The sequence below is a fragment of the Felis catus genome, chromosome B2, assembly GCF_018350175.1.
Source record: "Felis catus isolate Fca126 chromosome B2, F.catus_Fca126_mat1.0, whole genome shotgun sequence".
Classification (NCBI taxonomy): Eukaryota; Metazoa; Chordata; class Mammalia; order Carnivora; family Felidae; genus Felis; species Felis catus.
The window spans coordinates 107,431,622-107,454,193 of record NC_058372.1 but is presented as its reverse complement, the minus strand read 5'-3'; the positions used below and the strand labels follow the sequence as shown (position 1 = coordinate 107,454,193).

General features: G+C 38.9%; 1 protein-coding gene across 9 annotated transcripts in view; it reads right to left on the bottom strand.

The window, feature by feature from the left end:
• The window catches only part of LOC109499872 (high mobility group protein B1-like), an 807,961-nt gene extending 785,644 nt beyond the window's left edge, over window positions 1-22,317 (bottom strand). For all 9 annotated transcript variants that reach the window (XR_006598226.1, XR_006598225.1, XR_006598224.1 and 6 more), the window contains exons 1-2: window positions 21,803-22,317; window positions 252-289 (exon numbers count right to left, since the gene is read on the bottom strand). The gene's annotated coding sequence lies outside the window, so the exon portion shown is untranslated. The remainder of the gene's footprint in view (window positions 1-251; window positions 290-21,802) is intronic.
• Window positions 22,318-22,572: the final 255 nt, after the last annotated feature.

Sequence of the window (22,572 nt, the reverse complement as noted above, 5' to 3'; positions counted from 1 at the left end):
CTCTAGGGTTTTTGTTAAACAACTGACATAAAGTAAGCATCCCCTACGTGATCTGATATGTGAGCCACCAGAAAGAAATATTGCTAAGATAAAAAAAGACATACATATATATATGTATGTGTGTGTGTGTATGTGTGTGTGTGTGTGTGTGTGTGTGTGTATAGTTTACCAATGGATTCTGAAAGTCCCTCATTAATAAGACTCATCCATAAAATCCTTGTCCCTATCAGTAGTATTTTTAAATCACTTACTTATCAGGGTTGCTGGACCAGGCAGCCTCTTCCCGAGTCTGGAGGAGAGAACAGGAGATAGATGTTAAAATCTGAAGGGAGTAGGATACTGCTTCAGAGGCACTAGACACAGAAGGCAGCGAGTGCTCAAACTAACCACACACCTCAATTTCCTCAGGAAAAGAAGTGAGTAATAGTCTTGAAAAGATCGCTGGGGTCTCAGGTTCACCCCGCATGAATCATGTTAAAGACAAATGTATGCTTGGCGTTCATCATGGGCTTAAACTCCAATAGATCATCCCCTTAAGTCTCTGGTACTAAATAATTTTTTAAGAATACTAAAGAGCTTAGTGTTGTAAAGGAAATTCACCTGGGTAACAATTTCAAGATGCAGAGAGTCTCAGAGCCCTGCTTTTATCACCAGCTGAAAAGCCAATAAGTTTAATTGTCTCTAAACAATCTCCAGCTGTGTAACCTTCTTTCCATGCAGGATCCTTATAAAAGAAAGGCCTATAAAATAGTTTTCTAAGCACCGTATTTATGCTGGGATTTAAATTTCAATTACAAAGAGAAATTATATCTCCCATTTGATGCAAATGCATTTGAACACGTTATGACTATAAAAGTAAAACCTGCTTAATCCTCCCATAAACTTAGTAATTTTATAAAACTCATATTGTTTCATACACATAAAATGTGAATGACAATCAGCATTCTAAACAGTAGCCTAAATCAGAAACATAAGACTTCATAGTATTCTCAGTGTTTTCTCCTTCCATTTACTCTATATAACAAGCAGAGTGAAGTATGCATCCCATATTTTAAAAGGGAAAATAGGAGTTTATTATTCTACAGTTTCTGGACCTCCGGGATCTAATGTTCTCCACAAAAGGCATTGAGAACTACACTTTATGCTTTTCTAAGTTAGCACATCAATATTTCCCTAAGTCTATACTAATTTGCAATGTAAATGTGAACATTTTAAAAACTAAAAAACACTCCTTTCACTACTTAAAATGCTCAAATTCTTATAGAAATCTAAGAGCCCCTCCATCCTCCTTCTAGTTACAAATCAAAATGGGGATCTGGATCACTTTGGTTGAAAATAATTTGTCTTACCAGTCTGCCCGGGTGGGTCAGTCAGTTAAGTATCCTACTTCGGCTCAGGTCATGATCTTACGAGTTCAAGCCCTACTACAATGGACTCTCTGCTGTCAGCTTGGACCTGTTTGGGATCATCTGTCCCCTTCTCTTTCTGTGCCCCTCTCTCTCTCTCAAAAATAAGTAAACATTAAAAAAGGAAAAGAAAAGAATTTGCCCTACTAGTCAATAAACATCCCCTTAATAGTAATGCAGATAGACCACAATTCCAGGGACGATGGGAAGAATTTGTATCACGAGGTGGAAGGAGAACCCATCCTCCATAATAACTAAGATTGCTAGAAGAAAGGTTTTGAGGAGTCCCCTCTGTCCCACATCTATAATTCAAATCAATTCCTATGTTAGAGACACATCCCTATACCTCAGCACACGCTTCCCTCCCCCAGTACGGAAGCTTTGGAAATCTCCAAAAGTGTGAGACTCCTCAGTCCCATACATTTCTTCCATCTTCCTGCTTCTACAAGGTTCAGATGGAGATAGCATTATAGGTTTGTAGAAACTGGGTAAAGAGCCAAGAAGATTAAGAATAAAGGCAAAGGAGCTTCCTGCCAAACCTCTTTTTTTAACTATACATTTTTCTGGAAATATTAAGGTTGATAGTAAAAAATTATAATGTTTATTCATGTCCACGTTTTAGGGAAGTTTTCTGAATAATATATGTGTGGTATATAATAAAACAAGATTAACAAGCAATCCAAAAATAGTATGTTTTACTGCCTTGCTCACTATTTCTAAGGAGAACACAAGCTCTCGTTCTTAGAATTCATGGAGTTATCTTTGCCTAAAATTGGAACTCATGAGGGAAAAGTTGCCATTCACTAACTATATAACAAAGAAAATTCTGCACATCGTGCCAAGACATTATTCAGTAGGTGGTGTTAACATGGGAAGCTTTTATCATAAGAAAGTAGAAACTCCATTACCTCCTAAGTTAATAACTGCAACCTGTAATATGAAGTTCTATTTTAGCAGAGCTTTGTATGTTTTTAAAGAATAAAAAAAAAATCATTTGTCTTTCTATGAACCAGTCCACACAATTGGTTGTCAATGCCTTTTTTTTTTATTCTATTCCCTCTAAAAAAGAAGTCAATAATAGTCCTATAAGGTTGACTCCACATGAATGGACCAAATTCACAAGAATGGAATTTTTTCGGGAGGAAAAGAGACTCCCAGCACTGCAGGCAGAGATTAATATCTGGGAGTAAGTAGACCACAGACCATTTGATAAATTTTGTTTCAAACATTGTCTCTAAAAAATGATTTCAACAAGCCAGAACAAAATCCATCTTTTAAATCTGTAGTCATACCATGTAAATCAGGCTTTTTACAGAAATGCCTCAGTGTCTCAGAAATGATTAGGGGATTGATGATACACAAATGTTTCTGACAGTGCTGCCGAATGCCAGGCAGGAGTGAGGGCTGTGCTCTCACACCCACCCACCTGCTCTGGCCCAGTGACAGACAGGAAGTGATCTTGAAGCAAATTTCCGGCAGAGATGGGCACTGATGCTGTAGGTCCAGAGTCACCTGTGAGTCTCTGTATTTTCCAATATTCTTACACAGAGAAAACAGTAAAGCCCTCGATGAATTTTAATCAACCAGCCTAACCTAGGCAGCTCTGAAAACTTTCTAATACCCTCACTGGAACGTTGTGTGTGCCATAGGACATGGCATTACAGATATTATTGTGATGTAACCGTACTTCATTCCCTGCATTCTGAAGGGTGTAGAGCACTCCTGCGGCTCCTCATGGGCACCTCCAGAATCCCATCTCTAAAGGAAGAGGATGTTCTGATCTGGACATTAGCAGAGCCACTGAAACAATCAATGCAGCACCTGCTTTTCAAGTGCTACTCTGTAACAGTACTGAGGAGTCTCTGAAGCTATGTAAGAACAAGAACAGGACGGGCTGAAACAAATTTCAGCCTTGAAACAGAATAAACAAACCATACATTTTGACAATGGTTAACTGAACTATAATTTCACAAAGCAAAATATACATAAACACCCAACTGCCAATCATTTGTCAATAAGATATTGGTAAAATTCTAGTCACACAAGGCTAAGCCAGTGTTTCTGCCCTAGTTGTGAACAAGATCTTTTTCCCTCTTTTATTATGTTTCCTTTTTATTTAAATTAATGTTATTGTTCAGTACCCCCCAAAAAACTGTTCTGAGCACTAGAGAATACAGTGATGTGAAAGTTACATATATGCAGAGTGCTTTAGACTAGAGTAAAATGGAAAGATGTATTCTCCCATTCTGGCTGGCTCACGCTAAAATGTGCAGAGAATATTAAAAAGAAGGAATGATGGAGGGAAGGATGGAAGGGACAGGAAGGGATGGGAGGGGAGGGGAAGGGATTGGAGGAGGGAGAGGGGAGGGAATGTAAGGGAAAAGAATTCGGCTGCAGGTCTGCATTTCATCCAGTCTGCCTCCCATTCCCCTGCTGCCCTAACTTTCCTGGTCCTTAAGCCCCTTACCTCTACCTTGTGCTCCTGCTATTGCTGCTCTGCTGGCCCCTCCTGAGAGGTACCTGGGTTTGGATTCACTTTCTGTGTTTCACTTTAGCACTGTCCATCCAGTACCTGACATGTCACCCTCCCACTGACCTCCTAACTTGTGAGACCATAGGATAGAGTGCCTCAGGATCTCACACCCTACTGAGTCCCTATGGGATCAACCAGAAGAGGAGACTCTTCTCCAGTTCCCATGTGAGGAAAAGCCTGGGCAGGTGACTTCAGAGGGAGAAGTTCAGTGAGACCAAGAAAGCCCGAAGATGTTGGTCCTGCTTTCCTAGACCCATCCGTTCCCTTGCAGGAAATGGAAGTTTAGCCTAGCCTGATGCAGTCTCAATCCAGCCTACAACCATACAAGACTATTAGAAGCATCATCTCTCTAGCATGTGGCATATAAAATAATCTTGCTATCTAAAGCCTAGCTTCCATATTGGCCTCAGCCATGGCCTTCCCCCCAACTCCCTCCACAACTGTCCAGTTTTATGCTCCAATTCCTGGCTCCTCAGCAGATTTCCAACTGGGATTAGAGTTCTGCCTGATGCCAAATGATTGCCTGTAGTGCCAACAGCATACCGAATCCCTCACAGCCCTCTCTCACCCAACATGGGACTGACTTGGTGTGCTATAACGTGCTGGCTTGGGATCCAGCCTAAATCCATATTGACCTTAGCTGCCAAAACATGACCACCTCACTGATTTCAGTATCACAAAAGCTAAAAACTCCAGCCCCAACCACTCAGTAAGAGTTCTTCAATATCACCATCACGTCCTGCCTCCTTGATCACTGTGAATGACCTACTACTTCTCTGCTGACCTAAACCCCTTGAGCCCTCTTACAAAGTCAGTCCCCCCATCCCTGGCCCTAACCATTGCTAGCATCCTCCCCTTTCTTTTCCACTATATCTCCTGGTAAAATCAATATGGGATATATTTTTAAAAATTAGAAGAACATTACTATCTAAGAGTGAAGAACAGGTTTCAGATTTCAGATGTACAGTATTTGTGAATGATAATAAGGCCTGGAGTTGAATACCATTTGTATAGAGCCAAGGAACTTAGGGGTAAATGTGTAACAAGGGTCTCTGCACAAATGCTGAGCCCCCATTCTAAAATAGCTTCATGATCTCTACTCCCTGGTGTTACTCCCCTGATTGTGCTGCATTACACAGCATAAAAGATTTGCAGATGTATTTAAGTATACTAATCAGGTGACCTTAAAATAAGGGGATTATTCAGAGAAATCAAACCTAATCATATGAGCCCTTTAAAAACATACTTTTCTCCAGCCAGTTTCAGAAGGAAAAGTCAGATAATTGCAGCGTAAAGGGGACTCTGTATATGAGAAGCTCTCCATTGCTGGCTTGAAGAAGGAGGGAGCCACAGAAAAAGCCTCTCAAAGGTGAGATCAACCCCCTTCCAAAAGCCAGCACAGAAACAGAGCCTCAGCCCCACAACCACAAAGAACTGAATTCTGCTAACAATAAGAATGAATCTGGAAGAATGTCTTTTCCCAGAGCTTCTAAAGAAGAGCCCAGCTAAGCCAACACTTTGTTTTTGGCTTTGTGAGACCCTGAGCAGAAAACCCAATCAAGTTTATCTGGACTACAACCTACAGAATTGTGAGCTAATATATGGGTGCTTATTTTAAGCACTAAATTAGTGAAAACTTGTTATGCAGCAATAGCACACTAATACAGCAGGTGACAGTGACAACGATGGGGAAAGATTGATCTGGGCAAGTATCATAAGTCACACAGGGAAGGACATCCAGATATTAGAAGCACCACAGATAATTTTAAATATAACAGCAATGATGAAAATCTTTGTCTAGACGTTATGTGCTATATGCAGGTTCAAGAGATCCTAGCACAGTTAAGATCATCAATATATATTGAAAACTGAACATTATTACAAATATTAAGATGTAGAATGAGGTTTTCTTTTGTCGCAAATTTACTGTCACTCTCTAATTCTTTTTCTTTTTTTTAATTTTTTTAACATTTATTTATTTTTGAGACAGAGAGAGACAGAGCATGAACAGGGGAGGGGCAGAGAAAGAGGGAGACACAGAATCTGAAACAGGCTCCAGGCTCTGAGCCATCAGCCCAGAGCCCGACACGGGGCTCGAACTCACAGACCTTGAGATCATGACCTGAGCCGAAGTCGGATGCTTAATCGACCAAGCCACCCAGGCGCCCCTCTCTAATTTTTTTTTCAACTTTTTTTTTTTTTTTAATTTTTTTTTTATTTTTGGGACAGAGAGAGACAGAGCATGAATGGGGGAGGGGCAGAGAGAGAGGGAGACACAGAATCAGAAGCAGGCTCCAGGCTCCGAGCCATCAGCCCAGAGCCTGATGCGGGGCTCGAACTCACAGACCGTGAGATCGTGACCTGGCTGAAGTCGGACGCTTAACCGACTGCGCCACCCAGGCGCCCCAACTAATTTTTAAAAAATAAAATTAATTGTACCTAAAAGTGGAATCTTGGTTTATACTAATATTAATTTTATTTTAAATATTAACAGTGATAGATAAGGAATTGGATGGGTAGACATATAAATTAAATCAAATTAATGAGCTTTCAGTATTTTATCAGTATTTTCTTCTCATCAAAGAGATTTGTTTTATGAATTATATATTGGTAAAACTGTTTCAATTTATCATTTTATGGTCTTATTGTTTCTATAACAAATCTAAATTTACTTAGAGAAAATATCACCTTATACAGTAATTGATTAATTAAATCAATTATAAATTTTAATGTACAATTATGTTTACAAGTTGTATGCAAAAATCATATTTTGTAATTTTTTGTGTGGGAATGAAAAGGCCTTCCTCATCACTGCTGTGATATGAGGGAACATCTTCTGCAATGATCAAAATTTTCATATTGACTTATCGTTTTAATGAACCAAATAAAACAATTATCTCAATAACTTGTAATTTATAGGACTTTTAAATCTCCACAATTAGGCAATGACAAGGTGCCCTTAGAAATAGACTGGCACTTCTGAATAATAACTAGTCATTCCTGAATCTACTTGTAATTCACTTATTCAAATAATTTTGCACTAAATTCCCTGTTACAGAATTCACCACCCAATCAGAATTTTGTTACTTCCTGGCTATGAGGTATATTTAAATACCAATTCCATTTACAATGGTATCAAAAACAACCTCTACACTGAAATGACAAAAAAAAAAAAATTGTTCAGAGAAAATTTAAAAGATCTAAATAAGTGAAGAGACAGACCATAGTAGTAGACTAAAAGAATCAATATTATTATGTCAATTCTCCCTAAATTAATGTATATATTCAACACAACCTTAATCATAATCCCAACATACTTCCTTAGAGAACTTTACAAGTCAATCATAAAATTTAATTGGAAATATAATGTACCTCGATTGCCAAAACAATCTTGAAAACGAAAAATAAAACTGGAGGACTTAGACTAGGTAACCTCAAGTCCTGATCGAAAGCTACAGGAATCAAGGCAGAGTGGCACTGATGTAAGGACAGACAAGTAGATCAATGCAACAGAATAGAGAATTCAGAAATAAACCACACAGTTTATACGGTCCATTGATTTTCAACAAAGGCACAAAGCAAGTTGATGGGCAAAGAAACTCTTCTCAATAAATGGCTCTCTGGTACCTAGATATCCATATGAGAGAGAGAGTGAGAGAGAAAAAAGAAAAAACCCCATCCTCTCTGAAACCATACACAAAACATTAATTCAAGATGAATTTTAGACCTACAAAAAAAATTAAAACTTTAAAGCTTCTAAAAGAAAACACTGGAAGCTATCTTTACAAATTGGGATAGGCAAAAAAAATTAAAAGGGAAGTCACAGACTGGAAAAACATATCCGCAATACATATCTGACAACGGACTTGTATCTGGGATATAAAGAACTTCCATAACAAAAGAATAAAAGACAAACAAACAAAAGAAAAACACAGAAAGGCACAAAAGACCCGAAGAGACACTTCAAGAGAAAAGATACACAAATGTCCAAGAAGCACATGAAAAGGTATTCAACATCTTTCTCGGCAGGAAAATGTAAAATAAAACCACCAGAATGACTAAAATTGAAAACTGACAACATCTACTGTTGAGGAGGATGTGAATCAACCAGACCTCCTGCATGATGCTAGTAGGAGTGTAAAATGCTACAGCCACTTTGGGAAGCAATTTGGCATTTTCTTGTCAAGTTAAACACACACCTACCCTCTGACTCAGCATTCCCATTCCTAAATAATTACCCCCTCCAAAAAAAAATATATATATATATGTATATATATGTACATATATATATATATATATATATATATATATATATTTATGACAACATATGTTCACAAGAAGATTTTTACAAGAATACTCACAGTAGCCTTAACTGGAAATGACCCAAATATGATACATCAATAGGCGGAATGAACAAATGCAATGAAATACTATTCATCAATAAAAAAGAAACAAATTATTGTAATACATACTGACACATGTGAATTTAGAAAACATTATGTGAGCTGAAATAAACCAGACACAAAGGAGTGTATACTGTGTGATTTAATTTATATGGTGTCCAAAAACAGACAAAATTAACATAAGCTGATGGAAAATCAGATAGAAAATCAGAAAGGTTGCCCCTTTGTGACAGGCAGTGGATGGGAGAGTGGCTTCAGGGAATTTTTTTGCACTCCTGAGAATGTCATATATCTTGCTTTGGGTGGTTATCAAATGAGTATGCACAATTGTCAAAATCTTTCATACTGCACACTGAAGATCTAGGCACCATACTGTATACAAATTATACCTCAACACTCTGCCTTGCCAACAAAAAAGACTAAGAAAATATGACAGAATGTCACCCTTTGTTAACGCTGATTGATGGATATATGGCCAAGAATTATTCTCCAAATTATCTTACAAATATTTTAAAGTTAATTTTTTTTTTACAAATTATATCCAAGCCAAATAAATACTGCTCACAGGGAGCTTCCAAAATAATGCAGAGTCAGACAAGTAGATAAATGTTTGCAATTCACAAATATCATTATACCAGCAAAGACTTTGTTTCTCAGATTCCTGAGATACCAGTGAGTCTGGGATACAAGATATTGGATCTGAAGCAGGGGACATTCTTAAAGCCCTAATGATCTTCCTTTGGAATGTGACACCATGCTTCTGGGCCTTTGTCTTGGACCATCAAAATTTACAGGAAGAAAATAATAATAATAATAATAATAATAATAATAATAATAATAATAATAAATATCTTTAAATTTGTTCCTTTTAAAATATGTGACATTTACATGTTTACCATATGCACCCCCTTTCCATAGCTCAAAAACAAGTGAGTTCTGCACCGAGCTGCAAAACTAACTAAGAAAAATAGGCAGCGACCAGATGGCACTTGCTGATAATAGCACTGTCTGAAAGCCACATCACAAACCACACAGGTGACGAGTTTGCTTTTCATCCTGCTTGTCCTGGGCCCCAAAACTGCTCCGCTTTGAACCCTACGGTCACATAGTAAATGATTTTCACTAGAAACAAAGTGTGTCAACAATTGGGTTTCAACTAATAAGGGACAGGAAAACTCTAAACACCAAAACTAATGCTTGAGTGTATTTTTGTTGGATGTATAACCGCAGCCTCCATTCAATCACAGACAAGTGTTCGGTTGAGCTAAATACCAACTTTACTTCTATCTCTCTGGATATTTCAAATATTGCTCCCTTGAAGCCACAGCAGAGAACTCAGTACTTAAACAACATTGCTTTGGTGACTTATGCAGTGACTGTTCATGGACTGCCTTGGACAGTATTAGATTGGTTTTAGGGATGGCACTGAGGACAATGCCCAGGACATCAGAAGGTTCCATGAATGAAGATCTACGAGAGATCCCTCTCTAAGGCCCCAGGATTAGGGTAACTCCTGAACAGTATTGTACTGACACATGAATCCTTCCATAAACTGTGATCTCCTCTTTACTTTGGCTTCCAAACTCTCAGAATTAAATGTGTAATCCAGTTCTAGCAATTTTCTATACACTCATTGTATGATTTATTTTTATCTATTTATTTTACCATGATATATTACTGCATTCATTTCTGTTAGCTTCCCGAAATCCATTCTGGAGAAAATAATATTATAAATAATTAAGTTTACAAATTCATCAATCATACGGCAATTTTTATTTATTTATATCCATGTTTACTTCCAAAGAGGATTTTAAATGTCTCCATCAGGCATATCTAAAAATAAATTAAAACTCAGATTGTATTTACCACAGTTTCATTTTGTTTCATGAAGATATCATATATGTACAGACCATTTGGATGAATGCTTAATGAGATGCATAAAAGAACGAACTGCAGTAAAACAGTAAATTATTTAATGTGTTGGAATAATTTAAGATCTAAATTGGATTTTTTCTTTAGGATAATTAGGACAGGAATAAAGGACATCTTTTCTAACTTTTTTTTTTTAACATTTATTCATCTTTGAGAGACAAAGAGAGACAGAGCGTGAGTGGGGGAGGAGCAGAGAGAGAGAGAGAGGGAGACACAGAGTCTTAAGCAGGCTCCAGGCTCTGAGCTGTCAGCACAGAACCCGATGCGGGACTCAAACTCACTGACTGAGAGATCATTACCTGAGCTGAAGTCGGGTGCTTAACCGACTGAGCCACCCAGGGCCCCTAGAGGACATCTTTTCTGATATCTCTATGGATGGGCAGATATCATTGAGTATACTACTAGACAAACCACCTTCCAATACCTTGATAGAGTGGAGACCGCCAGACCTTAGTCATGACCCTGGGGGTAGAATATGGGAAGAACCCTCAGATTGATAAACTTAAATTTGTACCATCTCAAAAATATAGAAGGTTGAAATAGAAACTACAGTTTTAGAAAAGTAAAGTTCTATGTCCTGCACCCCTTAATCTGTATATATGGAGGCCAATAATGTGAAGCGGGATGACAGCAATTTGTTTTTTCTATATACATGCATAGGCCTATCTTCACAAATTCATGTACACACATTTCTCTAAGCAAATATTGGTAGTAAATACAGAGCCAGTTACTGTTTAAAACCTACACTTTCCAAAAGAAAAGCCTTTCTGTACATTCTCCTGTGGGATTAAAACTGTCATCACTTCTTATTTATTTTTACCAAAAAGATAGTCCTTTTATATTAATACAGTCATTTGTGAATAAATGTTAGGGATATACATTAGAACATTTAAAGGAGTTGATACGGTGTATTTCTCCAAAGAGAAAAATCTTTTACTGTAACTTCTAAGCATTTTCAAGGGTTTTTCCTAAAAAACTGTGACCACATATAACAAGTAGAGGACAGACATTTTTGCGTTCAGGTGAGCACCTGAAAATGGTTAAATGACTATTAAAGTTGACACAGCAGGCCTATGATAATGAAAAGACCAAAATATTCTACATACTGTTTGACCTTAAACATTAAAATATATTGATTAACATAGGCCATGGTTTTACTGTAAGGAGCCATTTCTTCTCTGCCTTTTTTCATTGTCACTTCCTCTTCCATAAATATGACACACTTTTGAATCTTATCTGCCTTACTGCGATGATTGTATCTAAACACTCCTTTGACTCTTCAAATAATGAGTCTGATGCAGTGTTCAAAACAATTAGCAGAAACTGATGTGTGTGTGGTTCTCAAGACCCAGAAGCACACATATCACAACTGGAACTACCACCCAAATCCATCAGCAAATCCTTCACCTTGTCAAGTTAATGGCTTTGTCTGTGTGCTCCCAGCAGCTTGGTTTGGATCTCTGCCACAGGACTTTCCCATTAAAAAAAAAATTTTTTTATGTTTATTTATTTTTGAGAGAGAGACAGAGCGCAAGCAGGGGAGGGGCAGAGAGAGACGGAGACACAGAATCTGAAGCAGGCTCCAGGCTCCGAGCTGTCAGCACAGAGCCTGATGTGGGGCTCAAACTCCTGGACCACAAGACCATGACCTGAGCCAAAGTCAGAGGCTTAACCAACTGAGCCACCCAGGCACCCCAGGACTTCCCCATTTTAATATATGTTAACATTTGCTAGTTACGGGGGCATCTCCCTTGCTGGCCTGTAAGCTCCTTGAGGGCAGCAATAGTGTTTTGTCATCTTTGTATCCCCCTCAGTATCCAGCACATCTCTGTTCAGGACCAACCTATAATAAGCATGCACTGAATTAAAATAATTTGCAATATGACCCAGAGAGATTCTGTCTACCCAAAGTCTCATTGGCAATGATTCATTTAGGTGGACAACAAGCAGTCCAGCCAAGAACTGGCACTATATAGAAAACATAAAAAGCATCAAGCTACCTATTCATGTTTCTTCTCTGCTGCCTGTCTCACATCTTAAATGAATGCAGTGCCAAAGCTCTGATGGGGTGCCCTTGCCATTAGCCTATGGCCATCTGTCATGCCAGGCTGTGAATGGCAGCAGGTTAAGGGATCCAGGCAAGGAGCCAGATCAGGAAACCAGGATACAGACAAAACATGAGGGTCACAACAGTAACAGGGTTGGTCAAAAGTCATTAAACAAATAGAAGTCAAAAGGACACTGACAGCAGAGGACGGAGAGTGATAAAAGATCCAACAATGAGCAAATGGGAAATCAGCTAAATTTGAAGTTCAGCCCAAAGTAGAGGGTTATTAAACCCAAATGAGGTTGCACACACAGATGCAGAGGTAAACTGACAGGACTGAAAGAAGGCATTTATCATATGACTTTAAATAACAGTCCCATGACCAAACCCACTAGGGCATTTTGAACTATTCTTTAATAAATCTTGTAGTACCTTATGGGAAGCACAATTATATCACATGGTGTTACTGTCTGATAAAACATTAATGTATTAAATTTAAACAATTTAAATAGACCACAATTTTTGCCAACCTATTTTGGATTTTCTTCTGTTTGGTTACACTTCAAGAACTTCAAAAACTTTAAGAACAACTTGACTTAAGGGGTACTTGAGAGGGTCCATTCTATGCTTTCATCATGTTGACAAACAGGTATTCAAGCAACCATCCCCTAGCTCAACAAGACTACACTTGATCATTACCCTGGTTTTCAAGGTCCTCGACAACCTGGCTCCAACCTACTTTTCCAGCTTTAACTCCTACTATTTGTAAAGAATAAGGCTATCCCTCCCAACTTCCCCTCTCCAATGGCAGAAGTAAGGAAGAGGCCAGGAGCCCTATGAGCTCTGGGTAATTCTGAGTCTTCCCCAGCCTCCCCCTCACCATTAGCAGGAATAAAGAGGGAGCCCTCATCCCTGCATGATGTTGGCAAGACCTCCACCCTTCCTCCCCCTCCACACTCACAGCCTTGCCACCATCTGCCTCCAAACCTTTAAGGTCATTCATTCTCCCTGTATCCCTGTGCACATATGGGAGAGAAGCCAGCTCAGACCTCTAGGTCTAGACTCATCCGTGAAATCATAACATCCTCCCCCTCATCCTGTCCCTCCTTTTCCCCGAGTTTTCTCTATTATATTTAATGCGAGATATATTTTTCTTATTGTATGGTTGTCTACATTCCTTTCCTTGAATACATCCTCTCTGAGGACCCAGATTTGTGTCTGTTTGCTTTCCAGCAATATCCTTTCTGCCGAAAACCGAGCCTGGGACATAAGCAGCACATAAAACAGATTTATCTAATGAATGAGTGAAAAAAATTTATTTGGAGAGTCCGCTCTATATCTTGGATGTAAGCAAATATCATACTGTTCCTCCCGTCTGCCCAAATAGTTCCTGATGCTACAGCTGGGAGCCCGCCCTCTCTCCTGTCTACCTCTGTAAATCCTATCTGTCAAGACCCAGCTATAATCCCTCCTCTGCTGGCAAGCTTTCTCAGCCTGTTCCAGCCCACAGGTATCCTGTCCTCCTCTGAACTGCCATGGTACTTACTGTCATTTAACCATTAATCATCCGCCTGCCTGCACCAACTCTGCACAGTTATGTAGAACCACTGTTTATATCTTCTCTGCAATTATTTAACTTATCACTTTTAATTTGTCTTCTAAACTGTAAAGTGATAAAAGCAGGAATCCTTCCTTATTTGCCTTGCAAAGCCTTCCATCAAATAAGAGTTCAGCAGATTATTGTTGAATAAATGATTGAAGTAATTTAAAACTGAGTCTTGCAGGAGGAACAAGCACAATTTTCAGTTATCTATTCTAAAGGATGGGAGTGGGGCTTCTTTTTGTTACTGTTAAGCTTTTAGGAAAAATAGAAAAATAGATGTGAAAGTATGTCAGGAAGTATGTCACAAGTTAGCAACAGTAAACCAGTATGAAAGTGGCATGGGACAGACTTAATGGCATGGACCCGGTCTATCCAACATTGATTTACTCTTCCTGCTGGCAAACTCTGGCCTTGTTCAGGTGTCTACTCTCCTCTGCACAGGTATGTGCCTTAGAGGAAATTATATGAGCCTCATCTCAAAGTATTGTATTGGGTTCTCAATGCTCTAAGATAACTAAAGGGGCCCCACTGTCTTTGCCATCAATTGCTTTAATCATTTGATGCAATTCTGGATATTTGATGGAACCCAAACCAATGAAAAGTGATAGTTCGCCAGGGCACTTCCGGGCAAGATTCCTTGACCTTCAGAAAAAAAAAAAAAAACATGAGGAAAAGACAGCTCCATCTTCTACCTCTGGACATTGTTGTATCTGGGTATAATGTTTGGTGCTGTCACAGCTATCTTGTGACCAGGAGTGAGGGCAGCTCATAGGATTTTCAGGGGTAGACAGGAGAGAAGGCGGGCCAGAAGGCGGGCCCCCAGCTGTAGCATCAGGAACTATTTGGACAGACTGGAGGAACAGGAAAAAGAGGAAAGAGAGGAAGAGCCTGGGTCTTTGATGATGTTGTTGATCAACTGAATTATCCACCCTAAGAGGCATTCTTCTTTTAGACTTTTATTAATGAGGTAATAAATTTCTATATTTTAAGAGGCAACTTTCTGTAATTTGCAGCCACAAGCACTCTATATGATGTATTGATTTAAATGTTTGCTCAAAAGGAACTAGAAACAAAGACCTGTAAGCGAATGTTCATAGCAGCCCTAATAATAAAAACAAAAACATGAAAACAACCCGAACACCCATCAACTGGTACACGGTTAGGAAAATTATAGTATATCCACTTAATGGAATACTATTCAGTAATAAAAAGGAAGAAACTCCTGACATATCCAACAATATGTATATATCTCAAAAGCAGGATGTCAAGTAAAAGAAGCATCCCCAGAAGACTACATAGTATGGTTCAATTTATCTGATATTCTAGAAAAGGGAGAACTATACCATGATGGTTAATTTTACATGTCAGCTTGGCTGGCCACAGTACCCAGTTGCTGGTAACCAATATTGCTGTGAAGACGTTGCTGTGAAGGTATATTTTTTTGTAGTAAAATACATACAACATAAAATTTACCATTTTAAACATTTTTAGTTGTACAGTTAAGAAGTGTTAAGTACGTTCACATTGTTGCACAACCTATATCCAGAACTCTTTTCACCTTGAAAAACTGAAACTCTATACCCATTAAATAATAACTCCCCTTTTCACTCTCTCCCCAGCCCCTGGCAACCACACTTCTACTTTCTGTCTGTATTAATTTGACTATTCTCAGTACCTCATATAAGTTAAATCATATAGTATTTGTCTTTTTGTGGCTGGCTTTTTTCACTTAGCGTATCTTTAAGGTTTATCCATGTTGTAGCATGTGTCAGGATTTCCTTTTTATGGCTAAATAATGTTCCTTTGTAAGCAAATATCATATTTTGTTTATCCATTCATCTGTTGATGGACACTTGGGTTGTTTCCACCTTTTTGGCTGTTGTGAATAATGATGCTACTAAATGATGCTATTAAGTGTACAAGTATCTCTTTAAGATCGTGCTTTCAATTATTTGGATATATACTCAGAAGTGGAATTGCTGAATTGCAGGGTGTGAGTTATTTTTTAGATGTGATTAACATTTACATCAGCAGACTTTGACTAAAGCAGATTATTCTCCATAATGTGGGTGGGCCTCATCCAATCAGTTGAAGATCTTAAAAGAAAAGACTGAGGTCCCAGGGAGAGTAAGGAATTCTGCCTTCAGACTGCCTTCAGATCTGAGCTACAACATCAACTCTAGGTCTCCAGCCTTAGGGTTGCCCTGTAGACTTTAGACTTGCCAACCCCACAATCATGTGAGCCAAGTCCTTAAAATAAATCTCTCTAGATATATAGAGATAGTGAGAGATAGACGATGTAGATATATCCCTTTGGTTTTGTTTCTCTTGAGAACCCTAACTAATGCTGTAGGGATAGGAAACAGATTAGTAGTTGTCAGGGGCCAGAATTAGGGAGGAACAAATGGACTCCAAAAGGGCACAGGAGAACTTTTTGGTATGAGGGGAATAATCTATCTACACAGTTGAACAGAGTAGCCACTTGACACACGTGGCTATTAGCACCTGAAGTGTGAATAGTCTGAACAGAGATGTGCTGTGAGTATAAAAGACACGTCAGATTTCAATAACTTTCTATGAAAAATAATGTAAAATCTGTCAATAAGTTTTATATTGATTACATATTGAAACGTGATATATTTTACATATTTAGTGAAACAAAATGTATTATTAAAATAAATTTCACCTGTTTCTTCTTACCTTTTTAATGTGGCTACTAGGAATGTAAAGTTACATATGTAATTTATATTATATTTCTATTGGACAATGCTACTCTGTATCTTGATTGTGATATTAGGGACATGACTGTTTACATTGACAAACCTCTTAAACTGTACACTATAAAGAATGAATTTCATTGTATATGAATCATACCCCAATAAGCTTAATTTTAAAATATGGTCTAAGAAAAATAGAAACAACTTTATCATGCAAAAATATTACAATGTTCCTATCACGCTCATTCCCATTGTGGCATCTTTGCTTGTGTTGTTTCCAGTGTCTAGAAATTAAACCTTATCCATCTTTTAAGAACTGGTAAGTCAGTCTCATGCATCATCCCCATTCTAGTTCTTTCCTGCCACTCTGATCTGTCTTCTCTGAATCCTTGCTTCACTGAGAGTCACAGTCTAACTCCTTCTTCATGACATGGAATTTGACCTTGCTGGGTGAAATAGCAGCCAAGAGAGGAGAAGGACTTAGAGGCAGGGATTGTGTTCAAAGGATGACAAATTCAAAACCTTACAAATGGTTTTAAAAACCAAGGCTGGGCTGTTTTTAAAAACTAAAGCTGACAGCCCATTGCTACAGCTCAGCATCAAAATGTTTTCCAGGTGTTTTGTGTATGTTCAGTGTGGCTTCCTAGAGCAAGTTACCTAAAGCCAGGAACCATGTGTTATCCTTTTTGAGCAACCTCTGGGACACCCACTGCCCTTGAGATTGTGATGCAAATTTACTGGGTCTGACCAACAACAGTATCCCTCCCTTAAGTGAAACCTGACTCTCCCAGGACTCCATATCCTCTGTGACCCCCTGAAGGGGTTACCTGTTTATTCTCACACCTCATGTTCCTCAGGGTCTGTAGACATGGTTGTTATCTGTCTTATTCCTCATTGCTACTTCCAGAACTATATTCTCTCACTTTCCTGGGGGGAAAAAAAAAGCCATGTTCTTTTGAAGAACATGAGTTTCTTCAGTTCAGTCCTCTCCGTTTCATCCTGATCAGATCTAAGAACTGCATTTCACACACCCTCACTTGTCAACACCGTTAGCACCTGGTTCACATCTTATTCTCCACCCCAAGTCCTGCTATCGGCGACCCAAATGAACAACCCAGCCTGCCCCAAAACTGACTTCTGGTGATTGAACTCCCCAGAGAAGCTTGGGCAATATGGAAAGAACGGATTAGACTCCTCTTCCTCCTGTTCCTTAATTCCATCCTCTCCCTTCACCAGCCTGTAATGATCTGGGAACCCACTGGAGGAGGAGGAAGACTTGTGCAAGAATAGAATGTAGGGAATGTTAAAAGATGTGAGGGTCTCAAGAAGCCTTCAGGGGGATGGTTTGTTCCAAAAATGTTTATGATTCTTTTATAATTTAAACACTGATTATCCAATTCATCTATGTTAGTGTGAGCATGTTAAACAATTATAGGTGAAGAGAACAAAAATCAAAATGACCCTTAATTTTACCAACTACAGAAAATGTCTGTTAACATCTTAATGAGCATTTTTTCCCCAAACTTCCCTGTCCAAACATGCAAATTTTCCTTTTAATAAAATGCCAACTAAGAAAATATACTACTTCATCACCAGCTTTGTACATTTGAAATAATATGAACACCTTTCCAAATTAATAAATACATTTTACATTTTCACTTTTAATTTTGTGTCCCAATTTATTTAACGAATTCGCAATTATTGGCCATTTAGCTCATCTACAGTTTTTTGTCATTATGAACTGAATAAAATTAGCATCTCTGTAGCTAAATCTTTGTGCACATTCTTAATTTCCTTAGGATAAATTTCTAAAAGTGGAATTTCTGAGTTAGAATTTGTGACATTACATATATATTAATATCTAACCATGATTTAGATAGAATATCTAAGATCTGTGAATAACCATCTCTTTTTACAAGTACTTAGACTATTATTTGACAGAATCCCTCTGTAAGTGACATCAACAAACAAGTAACCAAATTTCCATCAGTATTAGTATGGTTTCTGCTTATGCATTCCCTCTTAAACTTGCTAGCCTTTCTCAATTCATTCAACAAACATTTATTTAGGACCTATTATGTGCTGGGCATTGTGCCAAATACTAGGGATAGGAAGTAAGTAAGACACATGGAGTAATGATCACAGTGTGACTCAATATACTTTTCATGAGACTATAGAAGAAGGTGAGTCTAACTGGCCTACATTGGTCAATAAAAGCTTCATACTGTCAGGACATGATGTCTAAATGGAGTTTTTAGAAAAATCACCAAATGGCCCAGGTAGACCAGGTGACCCAGAAAAGGAAGAATATCCCAGGCAAAGAAAAAAACACATGCAAAAGGATAGAAGCATAAATGAATAGGTCACTTTGTGTGGCTGGGTCACACATGACTGGATGGAACCTTGCCTGACACCTGATGAACACTAAAAATACTTGGTGGTGGTGAGGAAGTTCTGTGTGAAGACTGCATTACTGGATCGCTAACATCATTAATTAATTCTTGTTCTTTCTTTATTTTTAATTAACCTTCTACAGTCCTATTAATTCTGAATAAACTCACTCAATTCGATTTTTCTGTTTGTGCCAAAATTAATGTTGGTCTTAGTCAAAAGAAAGTCCCTCCCCACTGTCTCTATGTTTTGGGTAAACTCTATGCAAGGGAACAAATGGTTAAAGTCCAGACCCCACAAGGCCCAAGGAAATGCACTTTTCAACCCCATGAGATATCCTATTTGACCAACGTACTTGACCTATTTTTCAGATGTTATACTGTTCCACTCTAAATAGGAGGAAAAAAATTATCTTTCAGTTCTGCATATACTCCAAACAAAGAATCCATAATGGATATTTTTTTTCTTACTAAATACTGTCTTTACCAAAGAATACAACGTTTTCCTATATTTCCAAGTGCAAGTGAAGAAAGTAAACATTTTCTGTTTTTTAATACAGCTTTAGAGTACTCAAAGCACTTTTACGTATTGTTCATTTGAGCCTCCAAACAACCTTGGAAAGTCCTGAGACTCGAAACCACCGTGGAATATTATACTTATTTTTGCAGAGAAGGAAACCAAAACTTCACACAACTATTATGACTAAAACATGCTGTTCCAAAGTCAGTTTGGCCATCACCTAGTCTAAGAAGCCTTCTGAAAAGTCTTGATAAAAGTTTGGACTAATTATGCTTCCTCTGGGTTCCCACTGCCCCCATGCATGTTCCTACTAAACATTTTCCAGTGTTTGGAAAACCTTAATGTGCATGCAAATCACCTGAGAATCTTGTTAATGAAGATTTTGATTCCATTGATTTGGAGTGGGGCCTGAGATTCTGCATTTCTAACAAGCTTCTGAGTGATGTTGATACTACTGGTCTAAGGCATTCTAGATCATTACAGCCCAGTGGGTGTTTTGTGTTTTTTTTTAATTCTCCTGCACTCCACTGTAAGCTTCATAAGGCCATGAACTCTGCATTATTAATCATAGCATTCCCAGAATTTAGTTCAAGATTTGACAGGCTATAAAAGTCTCAGTAAATATGAAATGAATTAATGAATAAGTGAATAAATGAATAAATGAAACCCATGTTTTTAGCCTAGAGCTATTTCCACTATATCATGCTGTCTCTCAAAAACATGGGTCAGGACTACCTTTCCCGTTTAACCACATTAGAGAAGGTAAACTCCAGCTTCCTTAAGAAAACCCCAAACACCTAAACACATTGAAGAATTCTTTTTCTTGCTCAGCTAACTACACCTGAGTGTTCCCACTTGGGGTAGGAAAGGGAAGGGAAGGAGCGTGCTGCTCTACCCAGTCAGAGGCTGCTCTACCCATTCAGAGGCTATACCAACTGCTGCATGAGGCTTTCAATGTCACCTTCAGAATCAAGAGCTAACTGGCACATAAGGTCAGGAAATAGCCCATCATGTCTGCCTGTATCCCAAGAGAATCCGGAAACTTTAGCCTTTGGTCAGGTAGTCACTCTCTAGGAACAATACACTGGAGATGGGAGCAAGAATCTTAGGTGGAAATAGCCCCCCTGCTTCTGTATGATCCCCCTATGACACCCACTGTTCTTTAAAGGCACTCCACACTTTCCCAGAATGTATGGCCTAATCCATGATTTTCCTGGATCTCCTTTACCCCAAACAAGCTCCACCTGTTTATCTTTCAGTGCCCATCTTAAAAGACATTTTATGCAGTTTTTTTTCAGCTCTCCCAAACAAATATGTCCTCTCCCTTTTTTGAATCTAATGCTTTATATTTTTCTAATAATCTCTAACACATTCTAGCACGCATTTCAGTTATGGGTGACTTTAAGTTCCCAAAGAGCAGGGACTCTACCTGAGTCATCCTGGTAGGTAGCCCTCTTGGCAGATCTAGCAGAAAAACTTACATATACCAATAACTCAGCAAATCGTGGCATTTGTAAGTCGAACTGAAAACACGTATAATAAATATAAAGAGTTCATCTGGTAACAACCTTGGCCTGTGTTTTTCAACATGGAAGACAGCTATAACTCCAAAAGTATAAGAAAGTCGAAGAACTGTCAGTGCTCAAAAGCTACAAATATAGCTAGAGCCATGGCATAAAATGAAATACTTCTGGTTCATATACTTCCACTGAGCAACACTGCATTTTATACACTTCTTTAATGGTTCAGACGTATAGTTCTTAACATCACATGGAGACTCATAACCTTCAGAATACAGCATGAATCAGCTGACTGCACTGCAAAGAGAATATAAAATGCCATCAAGAATGTTCTAAACTGGAACAGTAAACTTTTAAAGTACAAACAACTCATCTGTTAGCAGCCTGGTATTTGGCTGTCTGGAAAGTAAATACATTAGAAAGATGTCTTTAAAAGAGATTCTATTACCTGTGTAAGTCAGCAGTTTTTAAGCGTGAGTGTATAGTAGCTCCAGGTAAGACATGCTGTGACCCGGCCTTTTTGCAGTAGATAGTACATAAGCAATCTGTTGATCCTAACATGAAGAGCTTCTAATCACCAGGCCATGAATCTGTAATAATTTCCTTAGGCTAAGCCAGATTTGTCCTCACTTACCCAGTTTATCAGGCATGGATTCTTATTTTTACAATCTATAGAAGAATATCCTCAAAAACATAAATCTGAAAACAAATTATGTCCTCCATTATCTTACCTTTTTGGTTATTCAAAACCTTGCCCAAGTGGTGTGGTCTGGTCTGTTTAAGGGAGCTCCGGGGAACCCAGTGTTCAGGCTTAGCAGCCCACTGAGAAAAACAGTTCCTGCTCTGGCTTGAGGAAAGCTGTGGCTTTTCATCTGAAGCCTGGAATCAGCAGCTATCTGCAGCTGAAACTTTTCAGGGTGCAGAGAAGGGAATGTAATTCAGGGTCTTCCCATGAGACGGGAATGAAGGACTCCCTCTTCATTCCTTACAGTCCCTTTTGGTTCGCAAACTGACCCCCCCACACACACACAGAGGGCAAGGAGAGACCGAAGAAAGACGCAGCCACTAAAGAGGGGTAGGTGGCAGGTTAAGCGAGGGAGCTTCCGAACCAGGCATGCCCTGCGCCGCAGCAACTCCAGTACATCTCCACACCCGCCCGCCAGAATCTTCCGAGTGTATATATACACCGTACTCTGCCAAGACTGTGTTCATGAAAATGGCTCCCACCAAGGGAGTGGTGGGCAGAACGTACATTCCAAGGTCAGGGGAGGGCGCGAGGAGCCCCGGAAGGCCGGGATCCAGCTCTCCAGGCCGTAGGCGGTGACGTCCTCTCGATAACCTCCTGCAACACTCCGCCCCCTCGTGAGAGTCTGTTACAATTAGAGAGAAAGTTTCCCTCCGCGCCCGCGTCGGGCACACGTGACTGAACCCGGCGAAGGCCTCTACTTAAACCTGTAAGATTCCGGCGCAGACAGGTGCAAAACCAACCAGAGGTGCCGCT